The sequence below is a fragment of the Symphodus melops genome (genome assembly GCF_947650265.1).
Source record: "Symphodus melops genome assembly, chromosome: 13".
NCBI classification, from domain to species: Eukaryota; Metazoa; Chordata; class Actinopteri; order Labriformes; family Labridae; genus Symphodus; species Symphodus melops.
In genome coordinates, this window is record NC_136703.1 from 989433 (window position 1) to 1003739 (window position 14307).

The window sequence follows — 14307 nt, forward strand, 5'->3', positions numbered from 1 at the left end:
AAATAATAGGACATGTTAGAGGCAGTAAGCGCTTCTGTCTAGACCAGCTGTACTCTACGGAGGGATTAATGTTATTTTACTGTCTACATTATATTAGCTTTCAACCAGTTAACGGACACACGCGGAGTTTGGCACATGAACACGTTATTATATTATATATTTATATATATTATATAGATTTATGTCAAACATCTTGATCACTCTCTGCTCTCAGAATATGTTTGAGTGGTTATTCTTTTCTAAATTTCAACATACATTGATAAGAAGGTCATTAGATATAATACTTATTTTTATTTCATGTAGATTAGATATGAGTAGCGCTTGGCTTCCAGCAGGCGGCGCTATCAGACTGTAGATGGCCCCGTGTTCTGCAGTTTTAACCTCAGGATGCACCAAGACTGGTGGCGTTTAGATCAACACTTTGATTTAAGTAACCTTGATGTCACCTGAAACAAACAGGACTGTGTGTTTACTACGAACAGTAGTTCTCAGTTTGAATTATAGGAATTCAAGAAGAGAAGTAAGAGACCATCCTGTGCAGCTTTGAACCTAAACTCTGTGCATGTGGTTCCAACCAAACCATCATGAAGGAAACCTGCTGTGTTGAAGCGTCTCTGACAACAATGCAGCAGCCAGTATGTCCTCCTTCTAACTTTAGATTCTGCTCCTGAATGCTCTGGATCTGATTGGACCAGAGGAGGTAGGCTCTTTGAAGAAAAGTAAAGCCCAACAGAGATGTCTACGGCTGTAATGGACTGAGCTCCCTCACAACAGACAGAGATAAAGTAATAAAGCAGCACTGATTCATGCATAAATAAAACCTTTGATTCCCTGAAGGAGAAAACAGAATGAAAGCTGCGCTGGTGGAAATGTCAAGGAGACTCTTTCATTAACGGTCATCTGGTGTCTTTGTTTGTTCATCTTCAACATGTCTTTGACCGGGATCTGTTAACAACATCCGTACGAATGTGGATTTACATCACAGAGACGTCAGAGCTGAAGTGTGTGTGTGTTGGTACACACACACACACACACACACACACACACACACACACACACACACACACACACACACACACACACACACACACACACACACACACACACACACACACACACACACAGAGGCGTGATTGAGCTGCAGACTCTGTGGGTTTGGATGATTTACCGTCATGATGTCTGATGGTGGTTTCAGCTCACTGACTGTCTCTGTTCTCTGACAGACTGAAGCTGGTTCATCGTTTATCTCACTCCGCCGTCGAGCTAACACAGATGAAGTGGTTGTAAAAAAAAAAAAATGAGGCTTTAAGAAGAAATACTCTCTGCCATCATGAAACACCCGGTGCTCATGTCTCGTTCCTCGGTCTGACACTTTTATAACTCTGATGTTGTTTCTTCACGTCAAAGAGCCGGTTATTCTCCAGGTGATGATTCAGAGGGAAATAACACCAACCACAGTCAATGATCATTAAACACTTCAAGATTATTGTTCACTACATCTATTTTATCAATGTATGCTAACCAAAACAGGAGCAGCCAGCATGTTTCCTTCCCCTCTGATCACAGAGGAAGGCCTGATGGACACTTCTGTAGCCTTCTATAAATGGTGGATATAAAAATAAAAACACTCCTCTTTAATAATGCATGCATGTTATCATGTTTCGGTTGTACTGTTTTGCACGACTATCCATCCAGTAGTTTGACTGCCGGCTCTTCTCTCCCCTCAGTGTTCAGGACTGAAAATAGACACATGGAGTTGACGTGACCTCTCACGTCTTATTCGACTGTTGCTGAACGAATGGATCCCAACTGATAAAAAAACATAATGGCGTCAGGACTCTGTGCATCAGCTGACTATAAATTAAAATGATGAAGTGTGCTCTGATCGTTCAAACATGCAGCCGGTTAAATTTCCCCTGACTCAGTTTAATTAAAATGTGTTCTTCTTTCTGTTTGTTATTGATCCCGGGGGAATCGTTCATGCTCGTGACGCAGCGTCTCGTGTTTTATGAGCGGCAGGATGTGGATGGATTTGTGCTGAACGTGTTTCATCCAGGAGGGTCGGCGTGGTCGTCGTCACGTTCACACCGGGTCAGACTCTGACAGCAGGTCAACAAATAGTAAATTAGCGTATTAAAGTGAGCGCTCTTCTCTCTGCCTGTCAGATCGTTGACATACGGAGAGGCATTACTGTGAGCAGACGGAGTAAAGGTGGTAGAGTTGATCTGAAACGGAAGTTCTGGGCTTCCATCCCCAGTTCCTGCAGCCACATGTCCGACGTGTCCTTGGGCAAGGCACTTAACCTCAGACCGCTCCCCCTGCCTTGTCTGCAGCGTGTGAATGTGGATGAATGGATGAGTTAAAGGTGCAGCCTGCTATCACTTTCTCATTCCCGATGTGTGCAGATTTTGAAACATAACTGAAAACTACAAAGATGTCCGTCTTCCTCCACAGTCTACGACTCCCCGTTGATTGATTTTTAATCGGGTTAAAACTCCAATCGAGCTAAATTCTTTATTATTGTTACTTCCTGCATCTCCAGGCAGCTCCTCCTAAGTTGCACGGTCTGACTAATTGCATCATTCACTGTCCAAACAGCCTGAACCTGTGCAGAGCTGTCCTCACATATCTGAAGCTGTGATGGAACCTGCAGGCTGCACGGTGTGAAATGAAAACGTCTGCGAGCTCAGATTGATATAAAGCAGCTTGAACAAGCGTGCGTCTCACTAATGTTTCTTCTGACGAACACATTTCTCAAGAAGTAAAGTCCTGCGCCGACATTTTGAAAGAACCTTGTGAGAGCTCATCAGGAGTTTGGTGTTGAAAAGAAGTCCATTCATCAGTTTGCGTGAACACTGAACAGACTGCAGCCTGACAGCGTGTGACGCACGCTGGATCATCATGACGCAGGAACAAACGTGCACGACATGCAGAATCAGCTCCTTGTTGCAGCACGCTGGGAGTCACCATGACCAAACGTTTACACATCCAGGAAGTTTTAGTTTGGAGGATGCATTTCAAGTTCTCATCATCGTGTTTGTGGACATCTTGAATGGTAAACGGACTCGAGCCTCTCCGGAGTCTTTACACCCACTAAGGGGCACTACTGCTGGACGTCTTCATCGCTGAAGAAGAAGGCCCTGCCGCTCGCTGCTTCTCGTCCAGATAAACAGTTCGAAGGACGTTTCGTGTCCTTTAGTCTCGTTTCAGTCGTGCGCCTGAAACATTCTTCACAGGTTGAGCGTGCTCCTTTCTCGTACCTACACATTCACCCTCTGCAGTGTAAGTGACCATCAGTTACTAACTCATCTATTCATATTCAATCGTACTCCTCCGAGGAAAGCGTTCCTTTATCGTGTTCCAGTGGTGCTGAGGTCATGAGGTCGTTCGTCACCAGCGTCTCGGAGTAACAGTCGACCGTAAACGCTCACTAATGAGTGTTTCTCCGTCCGGCTGATTCATCTCTGCAAACAGAGATTCCCTTCAGAGCTGCAGTGAAGGATGATCACCCAGACTGTGGTTAATAACACTCTTCAGCACTTCTGTCAGATCATCACTGAATCACCACCTGCGTCTCACGTTTGTTTAGTAATCAAGTTGTGGGAAAGATCAACCAATCAGGGATTTGTTGATTAAGATGACTTTGTTGTAAACAGCTACATGGAAACCTGCTTCCCTTCCTTCTAACGACCTCGTCTATTAAATACGTTGATTCTGACATTTCACCTCCCGCACGCTCTCAATCTGCGATCTAAATGATGTTTGTGCACTTCAGTAAAATCATCAGTGAATACGAATCACCAGCAATCAGCCGCCACGCCACCCATCAGCGTTTTTTGTCCTCTGAGCCGCAGCCTCGCCTCCCAGCATGCTTTGTTCTGCAGGCTGTTTAGATGTCCTTCTTATGTGCAGAGAGCGGCTGATGAGAGCGTGATCCTGCAGGCCGCTGATGAGGACAGAGGACTGAAGATGGCCCCGCGCCTGAGATGTGACGGACTCATCAGCAGCGGAGACCTGTGCCTGCCGAGTCGAGAGACACACACACACACACACACACACACACACACACACACGGTGAGAAGTCTTTGGTGTTGATCGTCATCAGGGTCGAGTTCTTCGGGTCTGGATCTGATAACTGAGAACATCACAGCGGGAGTTTTTCTCTGAGTGCAATCAGTCACATCCTGCAAGTCCAAAGCTCGTTCCTTCATCTGAAGAGTCGACGGAGAGTTTGAGAAGTTATTCTCAGGAGGTCTCAGGCTGCCTTCAAGTGCTCCTCAGAGGTATCATGTTTATACTACATACAGGTCAGGAGCAGATAAATGGCCTTTCAAAGTTGTAATTACATGTGGGAGATTTGGAAGGGCGGGTGTCAACAGTTGACAGAAAAAAATATGCAAAATTTATTATTGCTAAGTGTTATGTGTCTGTTAGCTGACGCAAGCTAGCATACGTTTGACTCCTAAGCACGCCAGGTGAGTTTAAGGTCATTGATAAAAACGCTTACCTGACGTCTGCTGAAGCACGATCCAGCTCAGGACTCGTTTGTGTTTCAGCCAGAAATAAAAAAAACAAACTAACTTCTTGCATCAATGTTTTTTTTTTCCTTTTTTCAACCAGAGCACATTTTTGTTGTACAACTGGGAATCACGATATTCCCGAGGCTCCAGCTCGTCTACAGGCTGGAGGAGGGTGCACACAGTCAACTGGTTCTTTTAGACCAAGGCATGTTCTGTCCAAACGGAGAGAGAGAGAACGAACCAGGTGAAGCCAATCTGCAGTCACAGGTAGGTGGGCGGAGTCTCCCAAGTAACCATTAGGCAAACCATAACCAACCGCCAGAGGACGCCAAAGATCTGAACCAGAAGAGAACAACAAGCAGACCAGCAGAGGCAGCATCAGGACCAGAGTGTGTGTTCAACCTGATGATTCATGCTGCCTGAGTTAATAAACAACCGAACCTTTGACCTTTGACCTCCACTGAGAGACTGTGTTTGGAGCCCCACATGACTCTGCATTTATCTCACATTCAGCAGCTGATAAAAACAGGTTTGTCTTAGATCTACAGAGAGAATCCAGTCAAAACAGTCGGACATCACAAACGTTTTTCAGCTCCGTCTCTTCCGTCCCTCGGCTCGGTTTTAAAGGAGGCTGAGCGGTGGGAGCAGTCGTCGTGCTGCAGAGATTAGCCTGATCCTAAATCAAACCGGCTCAGCGTCTCTGCACAAGGATGTGAAGCATAATTTTTTTATGATCTGTGCTGACAGAGACCGACAGGCGGGATTAGAACAGGAACACACAGATCAGTGTGATTTACACTCTGCTTTCCCCGTTTAACCTCCTGATCTGCTCTCAATAAACAACGCACATAAAGGCCGTGATACTGGAGCATCTCGCCCTCACTGTGTTTGACCCTGCAGCACAGCAGCAGCTCTGAAACCGGCTGACTTCATGTTGCTCCTCATGAATGTGACGTTATCGTGTCAACACCGTCGTTAGCATAAAAGACAGATGAGATTCATCTTCACTGGATGCATCTGAAGATTGCAGCATATTTATTGATGCTCTGCAATATTGACAAACTTTAAAGCTCCACCCTATATTCTTCTCCATGTTTTATGTACGTCTCCTGTGTTGTTGTTTGTACAAAGACAGAGCGACAGAGTGTTTACTGACTTTGCAGCCCTTCAGAGCTTTTAGGCCTCTAACATGTATCTGGAGTCTACAAACCCCCCAATGATGAGAAAAGTCCATCCTCTCCGTCTTCTGCCTGCTCAAACAGGCCGTTTGGAGATGTTCCCTTCATGACATCACAAAGGGCAGAAGCCCCTCCCCCAGGTGAGTGTATGTTCTTGGTTACATTCAGAGCAGATGAGTATCAGCGTTTCTTTAACTGCTGCTGTTTGAACTCCCCACACCTTCGACAGTAAATCTCCTTCCTCACGCCTGTCAAACAAAACACTTTGATTCTTCATCTAACTGATTTACATCTCGGAGTTATTGATTATCTGAAGAACTGACGCGTCACAGAGAATGAAAATGACACGATCAGAGGCGCGAGAGGTTTATTATAATCAAATATTGATCCGTCAGATGTTGGAGAAGGAGTGGTGAGCTGTTTGCCTGGATGTGTATCATTGTTCACCACAAGAGGGCAGTCTTTAGCCACGTGTCCTCAGTGGCAACCTGCAGCCTTTAAGACTGCAGAGACTGGAGGACGGTTCACACACACGACAAATCGAAATGACAAGGAGTTATTGGAAAAGTTATTGGGGGGGGGGGGTTATTAGAGAAGGAGCAGGTTCAATCAGGATCCTCCAGAGCCTGGAGTCTGGGGCCTCATAGGGGGGCACCAAAGACCTCAAGGGGGGGCAACACCTTTTAGAACTGAATTTCCCCTTGTGGGATTAATAAAGTGTAAATTATTATTATTATTATTATTAGATAGTGTTTTTAAACGTGTTCCACTCTGTGATGCTTCAGTGTGTTTTATGTGTTTTGTCTTTAGTGCTGCCCTGTAAATGTTTGTATGCTCTCAGTGCAAAGACAAATTCCCCTCGGACCAATAAAAGTTTCATTCATTGGTTCTCTGCTCCGAGGTTGTAAAAACGATTATTCCATTGATGAATTTAAATCATCATAACACATTTGTTAAAGGTTTCTTGGTGTCTCGGCCTGTTTCGTAATTTAATCAACGGTAACAATTAACAGTGATATTAATTCTTCACAGCAATGACGTGCTTGTTTCGTGGGGGTCCTGAGGGGGAGGGGCTTAGCCTTTCTTAGCTCTCAGCCTGTTGGTAGCTTGACTGAAAGTTAGGCAGCATTTCCAGTATGGAGACCACCATTGAAATGAACCCTCCATGGAACATTTGCTGGCTGGTTTAAAATGTCAGATATCATAAATGATGACATATTTCCTGTTTATAAGAAAGGACATAACCTCAGTAATGTCAACCACTGGTTTTCTGCAGAGCTGTTTTGAAAACCTGCGTACTCTCCAACATCCTTGGCTTCAGTTTAAAGTGCACACTGAAATAAAACAACAGAAGAAGAATATAGAAAGTAACTGTAATTAAAGTAAGATGGGCTGTGTATGGTCTCAACTCAACTTTATTTATAAAGCACTTTAAACAGCCGTAGCTGTGACAAAGTGCTGTACATACATGAAGAGCACAAAACATAAAACAGAAGTAAAACACTAACAGGGTTAAAACAATAAAAACACTAAAACAAGAACAGAGTCTCATGCTGGGTTAAAAGCAAAAGAATAAAAATGTGTTTTAAGATGAGTTTTAAAAACGGACAGTGAGGGGGCGTGGCTTATGTGCAGTGGGAGGTCGTTCCAGAGTTTGGGACCGGCAGTAGAAAAAGCCCTCTCCCCTCTGAGCTTCACTTAGACCTGGGTACCTCCAGGAGCAGCTGGTCAGCTGACCTGAGGCACCGGGCAGGAGTGTAGGGATGGAGCAGCTCAGAGAGGTAAGGTGGGGCGAGACCATTTAAAGATTTAAAAACAAATAAAAGAATCTTAAAATGAAGTGCACAGGAGGGAGGCCAGAATGGGTGTAATGTGCTCCCTCTTTCGTGCTCCGGTTAGGAGGCGAGCAGCAGCGTTCTGGACTAACTGGAGCCGTGTGAGGGAGGACAGGCTGACTCCAAAGTAAAGAGCGTTGCAGTAATCCAGCCGAGATGTAACGAAGGCGTGGATTACTGTTTCAAAGTGCTTGTGCGAAAGAAAGGGCTTCACCTTTGCCAGCCGCCTCAGGTGAAAGAAGCTGGACTTAACAGCTGCACTAATTTGCAGATCCAATTTAAAATCACTGTCCATCTTAAAGCCCAGGTTTGAGACCGTTGGCTTCATATAGTCAACAGGGGGGGTTTCAACAGAGCCACTCGGGCCAAACACCAACACTTCAGTTTTGTTTTCATTAAATTTTAAAAAGTTCAGAGACATCCAGGACTTAATGTCTTCAAGACATAACAGAAGTGGATCCAGACAGAAGGCATCTTTCTTCTTCAGTGGCAAATAAATCTGACTGTCGTCATGGTAACAGTGAAAAGAGGATTTGGTCGGATTTGTTTACAGGTAGTAGTATTAATAAATTATAAATAGATAATGCAGAAATATAAAATGAATATTTGCACAGTATGAAATGTAAACTATTGCAGAAATATGAAATAGATATACAGTAATATCAAACAGCAAAGTAATGGTGACATAGAAAAATCCAAAGAAATCACAAGAAACTGTGACCTGCAGTTCAAATATGAGTGATGTGTTGTAGTTCCTGTGCTGGCAGACAGGGGGCAGCACCGTCTACACCCTGGGTGTGTGTGTGTGTGTGTGTGTGTGTGTGTGTGTGAGTGTATATGTGTGAGTGATGTGAGCCTCATTGAGCTGCCGTCAGTTCACTGATGAGGACACTGAGCTGTAAATGTGCTGGGACATCGTGTACTGAACAATGTGTGCTACTGTTGCTACTGAATACACACACGTGCACACACACACACACACACACACACACACACACACACACACACACACACACACGCAAATAACCCAAAAACTCTGAACCGCTGTCATGTAGAAGCCTCATATTTACGGAAAAGTTCATTAAATTTTTTGTTTTTGGACATTATGTGCAACTTGTATTGAAATAAATGTAAAGAATATTTTGCTGTAAATATTTGATGTCTGTTTATTTTTTCACTTTGTTATATTTCATGTTCAGTTTACTACTTAGTTTTCTCATTAATTATCTGGTGATGAGATGCATGCTGCCCTGTGCGAGTGCTGCATCCTCTGAAGCAGTAAAGAAAAGAAATGACTGCATCAAGCGACAAATAAAGAATTCTGTATATTAAAACACAGATAGACGTTAAAGGTCAAATCTCTTCTTCAGGTGAAATCAGTGTCCTCGCTCCTCTTCAACATGTGTGTGAAGTGTGTTGTTGTAAATCCACTCTGATCCTGTATTTGATCATGTCTATAAACCCCTCTATTTCAGCCCTGCTCAGAACAGGCTGTTTCTGTGTCTGTAGCTTTAAATATGTAAATGAGCTTTGTCTGACCACACCCCCTCTCTGGAAGGGCTCGGGTGTACTCGCTGCTTTCTGGCTCCATGTCCTATTGTTTACAGTGAGAAGGCAGACTCAGAGGGCAGAACAAACACCTAGCTGTGGGAGTGTCACCCACCTGGGGGAGGGGCTACTGCCCTTTGTGATGTCATGAAGGGGAGGGGCTACTGCCCTTTGTGATGTCATGAGGGGAACATCTCCAAACAACACATTTTCTGAAAAGTGGAGTAGGCAGAAGACGGAGAGGATGGACTCACCTCATCATTGGGGGGTTTATAGACAGACATGTTAGAGGAACATGGTGACGTTTGTTTACAGAACATGAGACCTTAAAGTGATTCTGTGGGATGAAAACCATCTTTGCTCAAGTTTTTTAAGCTCTAAAATTTAGTGATATCACTTTGCTGTGATTTAAAAAACAAAAATTCAAACAGTTTTCTGACAAAATTTATGACACAAATTGTTTTTTAATGCGTTAATATTCAGCCGTGCAGCCCGATACTCAGACAGAGTGGACTAACGTTGGCTCTTATCTTTCTCCTGAAATGTAAAGAATGTTTACACACCCCTCCTCCTCCTCCTCCTCCTCCTCCTCCTCCTCCTCCTCCTCTGCAGACCTTTGACCACATTCAGCATTTTCAAACTTGTGCAGAGAGCAGAGTTACTCTTTAACCTGAACATGTTTAAAGTTTACAGGATGACGGAGGATTTCTGCTGCTATAAAAACATGACTGTTTCTGGATCCTTTTCATGTCGCAGTGAGACATTTTATGATAAAGATCTTCACACTTAAAACTAACCACTCAGTGACTTTAGTGCCCGCCCTCTTGTTTTGACTCGTGACCTGATTAAACCTCGAGTCAGGCTCGCGTCAGCAGAAGAAACCATGTTTGACTCACGGCTCCTCTCTCTCCTGTTTTGTTGCACCTGTCGGAGTGGGACAAATATAACCTGACAAGGTCATCCCGGGGGAAAAGAGAACACGTCAGAGCCTCTAAAAATGTAAACATACCGACCTCTCTCCTCACGGTAAAGTGTCAGGGTGCAGGATCAGGTTCATGCATGTTCTTGTTTAAGTTAATCGCCATGTTTGAGCCAAAAATTCCCTCACGGCATGATTCTGAGAAATGTTTAAGAGTCTGTGCCAACTTAATATGTTCATTAAAAGAATAACAAAAATTATCAAATGTATAAGTTTATCCTTCAGGAATTTAAATAAGTCTGCCTTTAAGCTCCACTTTTGATCTGTAGGGGGAGCATCCCACTTTTAAGAAGATGAACAAAAGATGTCTGATGATGAGTTTGAATCACAGTCTCATTTATAATCTACACTCGGTACAAACATGGGGGCGAATGGGACAGCGATACAGACCATGATTCAGACTACGATACAGACTTCAACAAGGAAATGAAGATGAACTGTGATACGGACCACAGTACAGATCCTTCTGCCTGTTTGTCCTGAAAGAAAACAGACACAGATCCAACGCTGCAATACCGACAGAACACACGGGGCAGCGATGAGCATTTAAGCTAACAGTTCAAACAAGACCAGCAGGTTAAAAAGGAGGTTTTAATATTGTCCCGCTGTGTCATCCTCAGAGGAAACATCAGGAGGACAGAGCAGGCCGGGCCAGCCTGCGTCAGAGTCACAGTTTGTTCTCACAGCAGATTAAAGTAATGCAGGTGGATTAGGGTTAGATTAGCTGTAACACTTCCAGCATTTAATATGGGTGGGAAGAGGAGAGGTCAGGAAGTGAGGAGGGTGTAGGAAATTAATCAGTGACCCGGGTCAGAGGAACGGCGTGCTGCAGGATTTACTGTCTGGTTTTAAAACACACAGACACACCGAGCTTCAACAAGTCCCAGACCGAGCAAAGCTAGATCACAGAGCCGCCAGTTAGCTTGTCTCTGTGCTGTCTGAAAGGACGTGAGAGAGCTGAGAAGCTAGGTCACAGAGCCGCCAGTTAGCTCGTCTCTGTGCTGTTTGATACGAAGTGAGAGCAGAGAAGCTAGGTCACAGAGCCGCCAGTTAGCTCGTCTCTGTGCTGTCTGACAGAACGTGAGAGAGCAGAGAAGCTAGGTCACAGAGCCGCCAGTTAGCTCGTCTCTGTGCTGTTTGATACGACGTGAGAGAGCAGAGAAGCTAGGTCACAGAGCCGCCAGTTAGCTCGTCTCTGTGCTGTTTGATACGACGTGAGAGAGCAGAGAAGCTAGGTCACAGAGCTGCCAGTTAGCTTGTCTCTGTGCTGTTTGATATGACGTGAGAGAGCAGAGAAGCTGGGTCCCAGAGCCGCCAGTTAGCTCGTCTCTGTGCTGTTTGACACGACGTGAGAGAGCAGAGAAGCTAGGTCACAGAGCCGCCAGTTAGCTCGTCTCTGTGCTGTTTGATACGACGTGAGAGAGCAGAGAAGCTAGGTCCCAGAGCCGCCAGTTAGCTCGTCTCTGTGCTGTTTGATACGACGTGAGAGAGCAGAGAAGCTAGGTCACAGAGCCGCCAGTTAGCTTGTCTCTGTACTGTTTGATGCAGATATTAGCCTGTACCGTTAGCGGCGTCATCGTTGTCTCGTGTTTTGCGGCATTACAGTCTGCAGAAAGTCGTCTAACCCGAGTCATGTCTCATGTTTGACACGTCTCACATGTCAACAGCCAGCATGTCAGGAGCAGTCCTCCTGAAATGATTTAGATATTTTCAGGAGTGCGTCTGTGAAAACAAGTCATAACAGACAGAAGCACTGAGCTGGGTTTGTTTAAGACTTTACTGCCTTTTTCACTTCTTCTTCTTCTTCTCTTTGGGTTGATGAAGCATTCATCGATGTCAAAAGGATTCATGTAAACAAGGCACGAAAAAACGAGGTGACATTTAGGACGGACCGACACAAAGAAAAAAAAACTGAAAACAAACCTGAAAGTCACGTAGCATCAGAGCGCCCTCCTTTCACCGAGATGACTCAGAGAAACAAGCATCAGGCGTCTGCATGATTTCAGAACAGGACAACACAAACAGATCAATACTCATGAATCCATTAGGTCCATTAATGAGACACACCATGTCTGCTTTGATATGAGTCAGGGCTGCAAAGAGCTCACCACATTATCAACGCACAGCTGAAAGGACGACATCTTTAAATGGTGCCTCAAAGGCTTTCTCTAAAAATCTTTAAAAGTGCTGAATCACCTTTGAGATGTTTTTATATTCAGACTCATCACGGATCAATGTGCAGGTTTTCATTATTAATCCGCTAATGAGGAACAGAAGACGGTCGCTGGATGGATAATACCTTTGAGTAAAAGCAGATTTCAAGGCCCAGCTGTGCTGATGATCATCCTGATGCTGTGTTCATCTTCCCTCATTTAAAGGAGGATTATTGTCCTACAACTCCTCGGCAGAGACGTAAATGTCTGTGATCGTCCTCGCTCGTTAACAGGACTGAAAAGGGCGAAGTGTGATTGAAGATTTTGGCTGTGGTCATGGTGGTCGTTTGGAGTCTGAGGAGATCACGTGTGGACGAGTAGTTGGAGCAGGAGCACAGCGACGGGTCTGTGAACGCTCCAGTAAATAATCAGGGACCCATCGTTTATGCTCAACTTATTCATTTCAGTCTCTTTCTTCCCCACAAACATTCAACATTTTTCAAACCTTGAGTTGGGACGTTACATAATCATTACTGCGACTCTCTCAATGTTGAAATCGGCTGATGTAACTTTGGCCCCGTTTACACGGAGACGCTGTGACAGTAAAACGAAACAGTTGAGTATCGGATTGGCCTTTCGTTCACACGGCGTCGGTGTTTCACGGGGGTGAAAACTCAAGCTGTTGAATTCGACCTCCAGAGTGGAGCGAAACGAATACGGGGGGGGGGGGCGTATCACAGCCATGTGAACGGAACGGACTCTCTGGCAGCGATGACCTCACCCCCCCCCCCCCCCCCCCCATACATTTGGACATGCGCAGTAGTCGAGAACAAACATAAACAACAATGGCGGTGGATTCGCTTGTTCTATGTGCTTCAGCAGCTCATTGTATAAACTGAACCTTGATATGAGACATCGTGTGTGTCGCCGCCCAAAGAGCATCGAACACCTGCAGCAAACAGTTCAACCTTTACCCAAGCACAGGGCGACCATACGCAGGGCGACCATACGCAGGGCGACCACACGCAGGGCGACCATACGCAGGGCGACCATACGCACAGGGCGACCATACGCAGCGTTTAGATAAGACCTGGGAGAACTAGCCGCTAAACAGGATGTTGTGGAGGGAGTGGTTATACTGGTGAGTGTCGCGCGCGTCGTGTTGTAAAGTTCCACTGCCCACTACTGGCCGGGAGTGAGAACTACATCGTTTTCACTCAGGCAAGACCTACTGTGTAGACGGTCTGTAGTTTGAATCCGGAGTGGGGTCGTTTCTGTCACAGCGTCTCCGTGTAAACGGGGCCTTTGACATGAAGACACACAATCAGTAAAATCACTCACTAACCCGGAGCCTCGAAAAGCTGCCTGCAGAGATGGATCCATCACAGCAGCGTCCTTTGCTCATGATTCCCCCTTAACAGTGTCTGTTTGTGTTTAGGTGGCAGCGCCCTCTAGTGGTGGATGTTCTATCAGCCAAAATGTGCGCTCTGTTAATTTATTTGGAGGCTGATGTTGGGCTGTCTCATGAGTACATTTTTACTTTGCATCTTCCCAGCAGTTCAGACTCTGAATTGAAAAAGTTTAAACTTCCAAAACACAAGTCCCGACTCGTCTGCCTGTGTTATTAAAGATGAAGTCATCAGATAAAACTGGATATGTTGTGTCGTTGACAGACAGCTGGCACACGTCTCATGCATGTGTTTTTCAGTGTGCTCACACATGTGGGCGGGGACTGTTTCCTGTTGTGTACACTGACACCAGGCTACTATATGATCCCTGAGTGTGTGCAGCCCCTCCCCCCTCCTATACGTCGAGGAACATGTTGTTCTCTGGCGGCGAGCCTGAACACACAGCAACGTGTCGGCCGCCTGCTCACATATGTTCAAACATGTTGTAGTCATGACTGTGAGGAGTTCATACAGAGAGCGAGGGAGTGTGTGTGTGTGTGTGTGTGTGTGTGTGTGTTCTAAACAAAGGAAAGATCATGAAGTCATGTTTAGGTTTGACATGTGAGATATAAATATTAGTTGTAAATGTTTATTATTTGATGAGAGGGCTCAGATCCTCTTCCGCTCTTTTCTGTTCGTGAGTTTT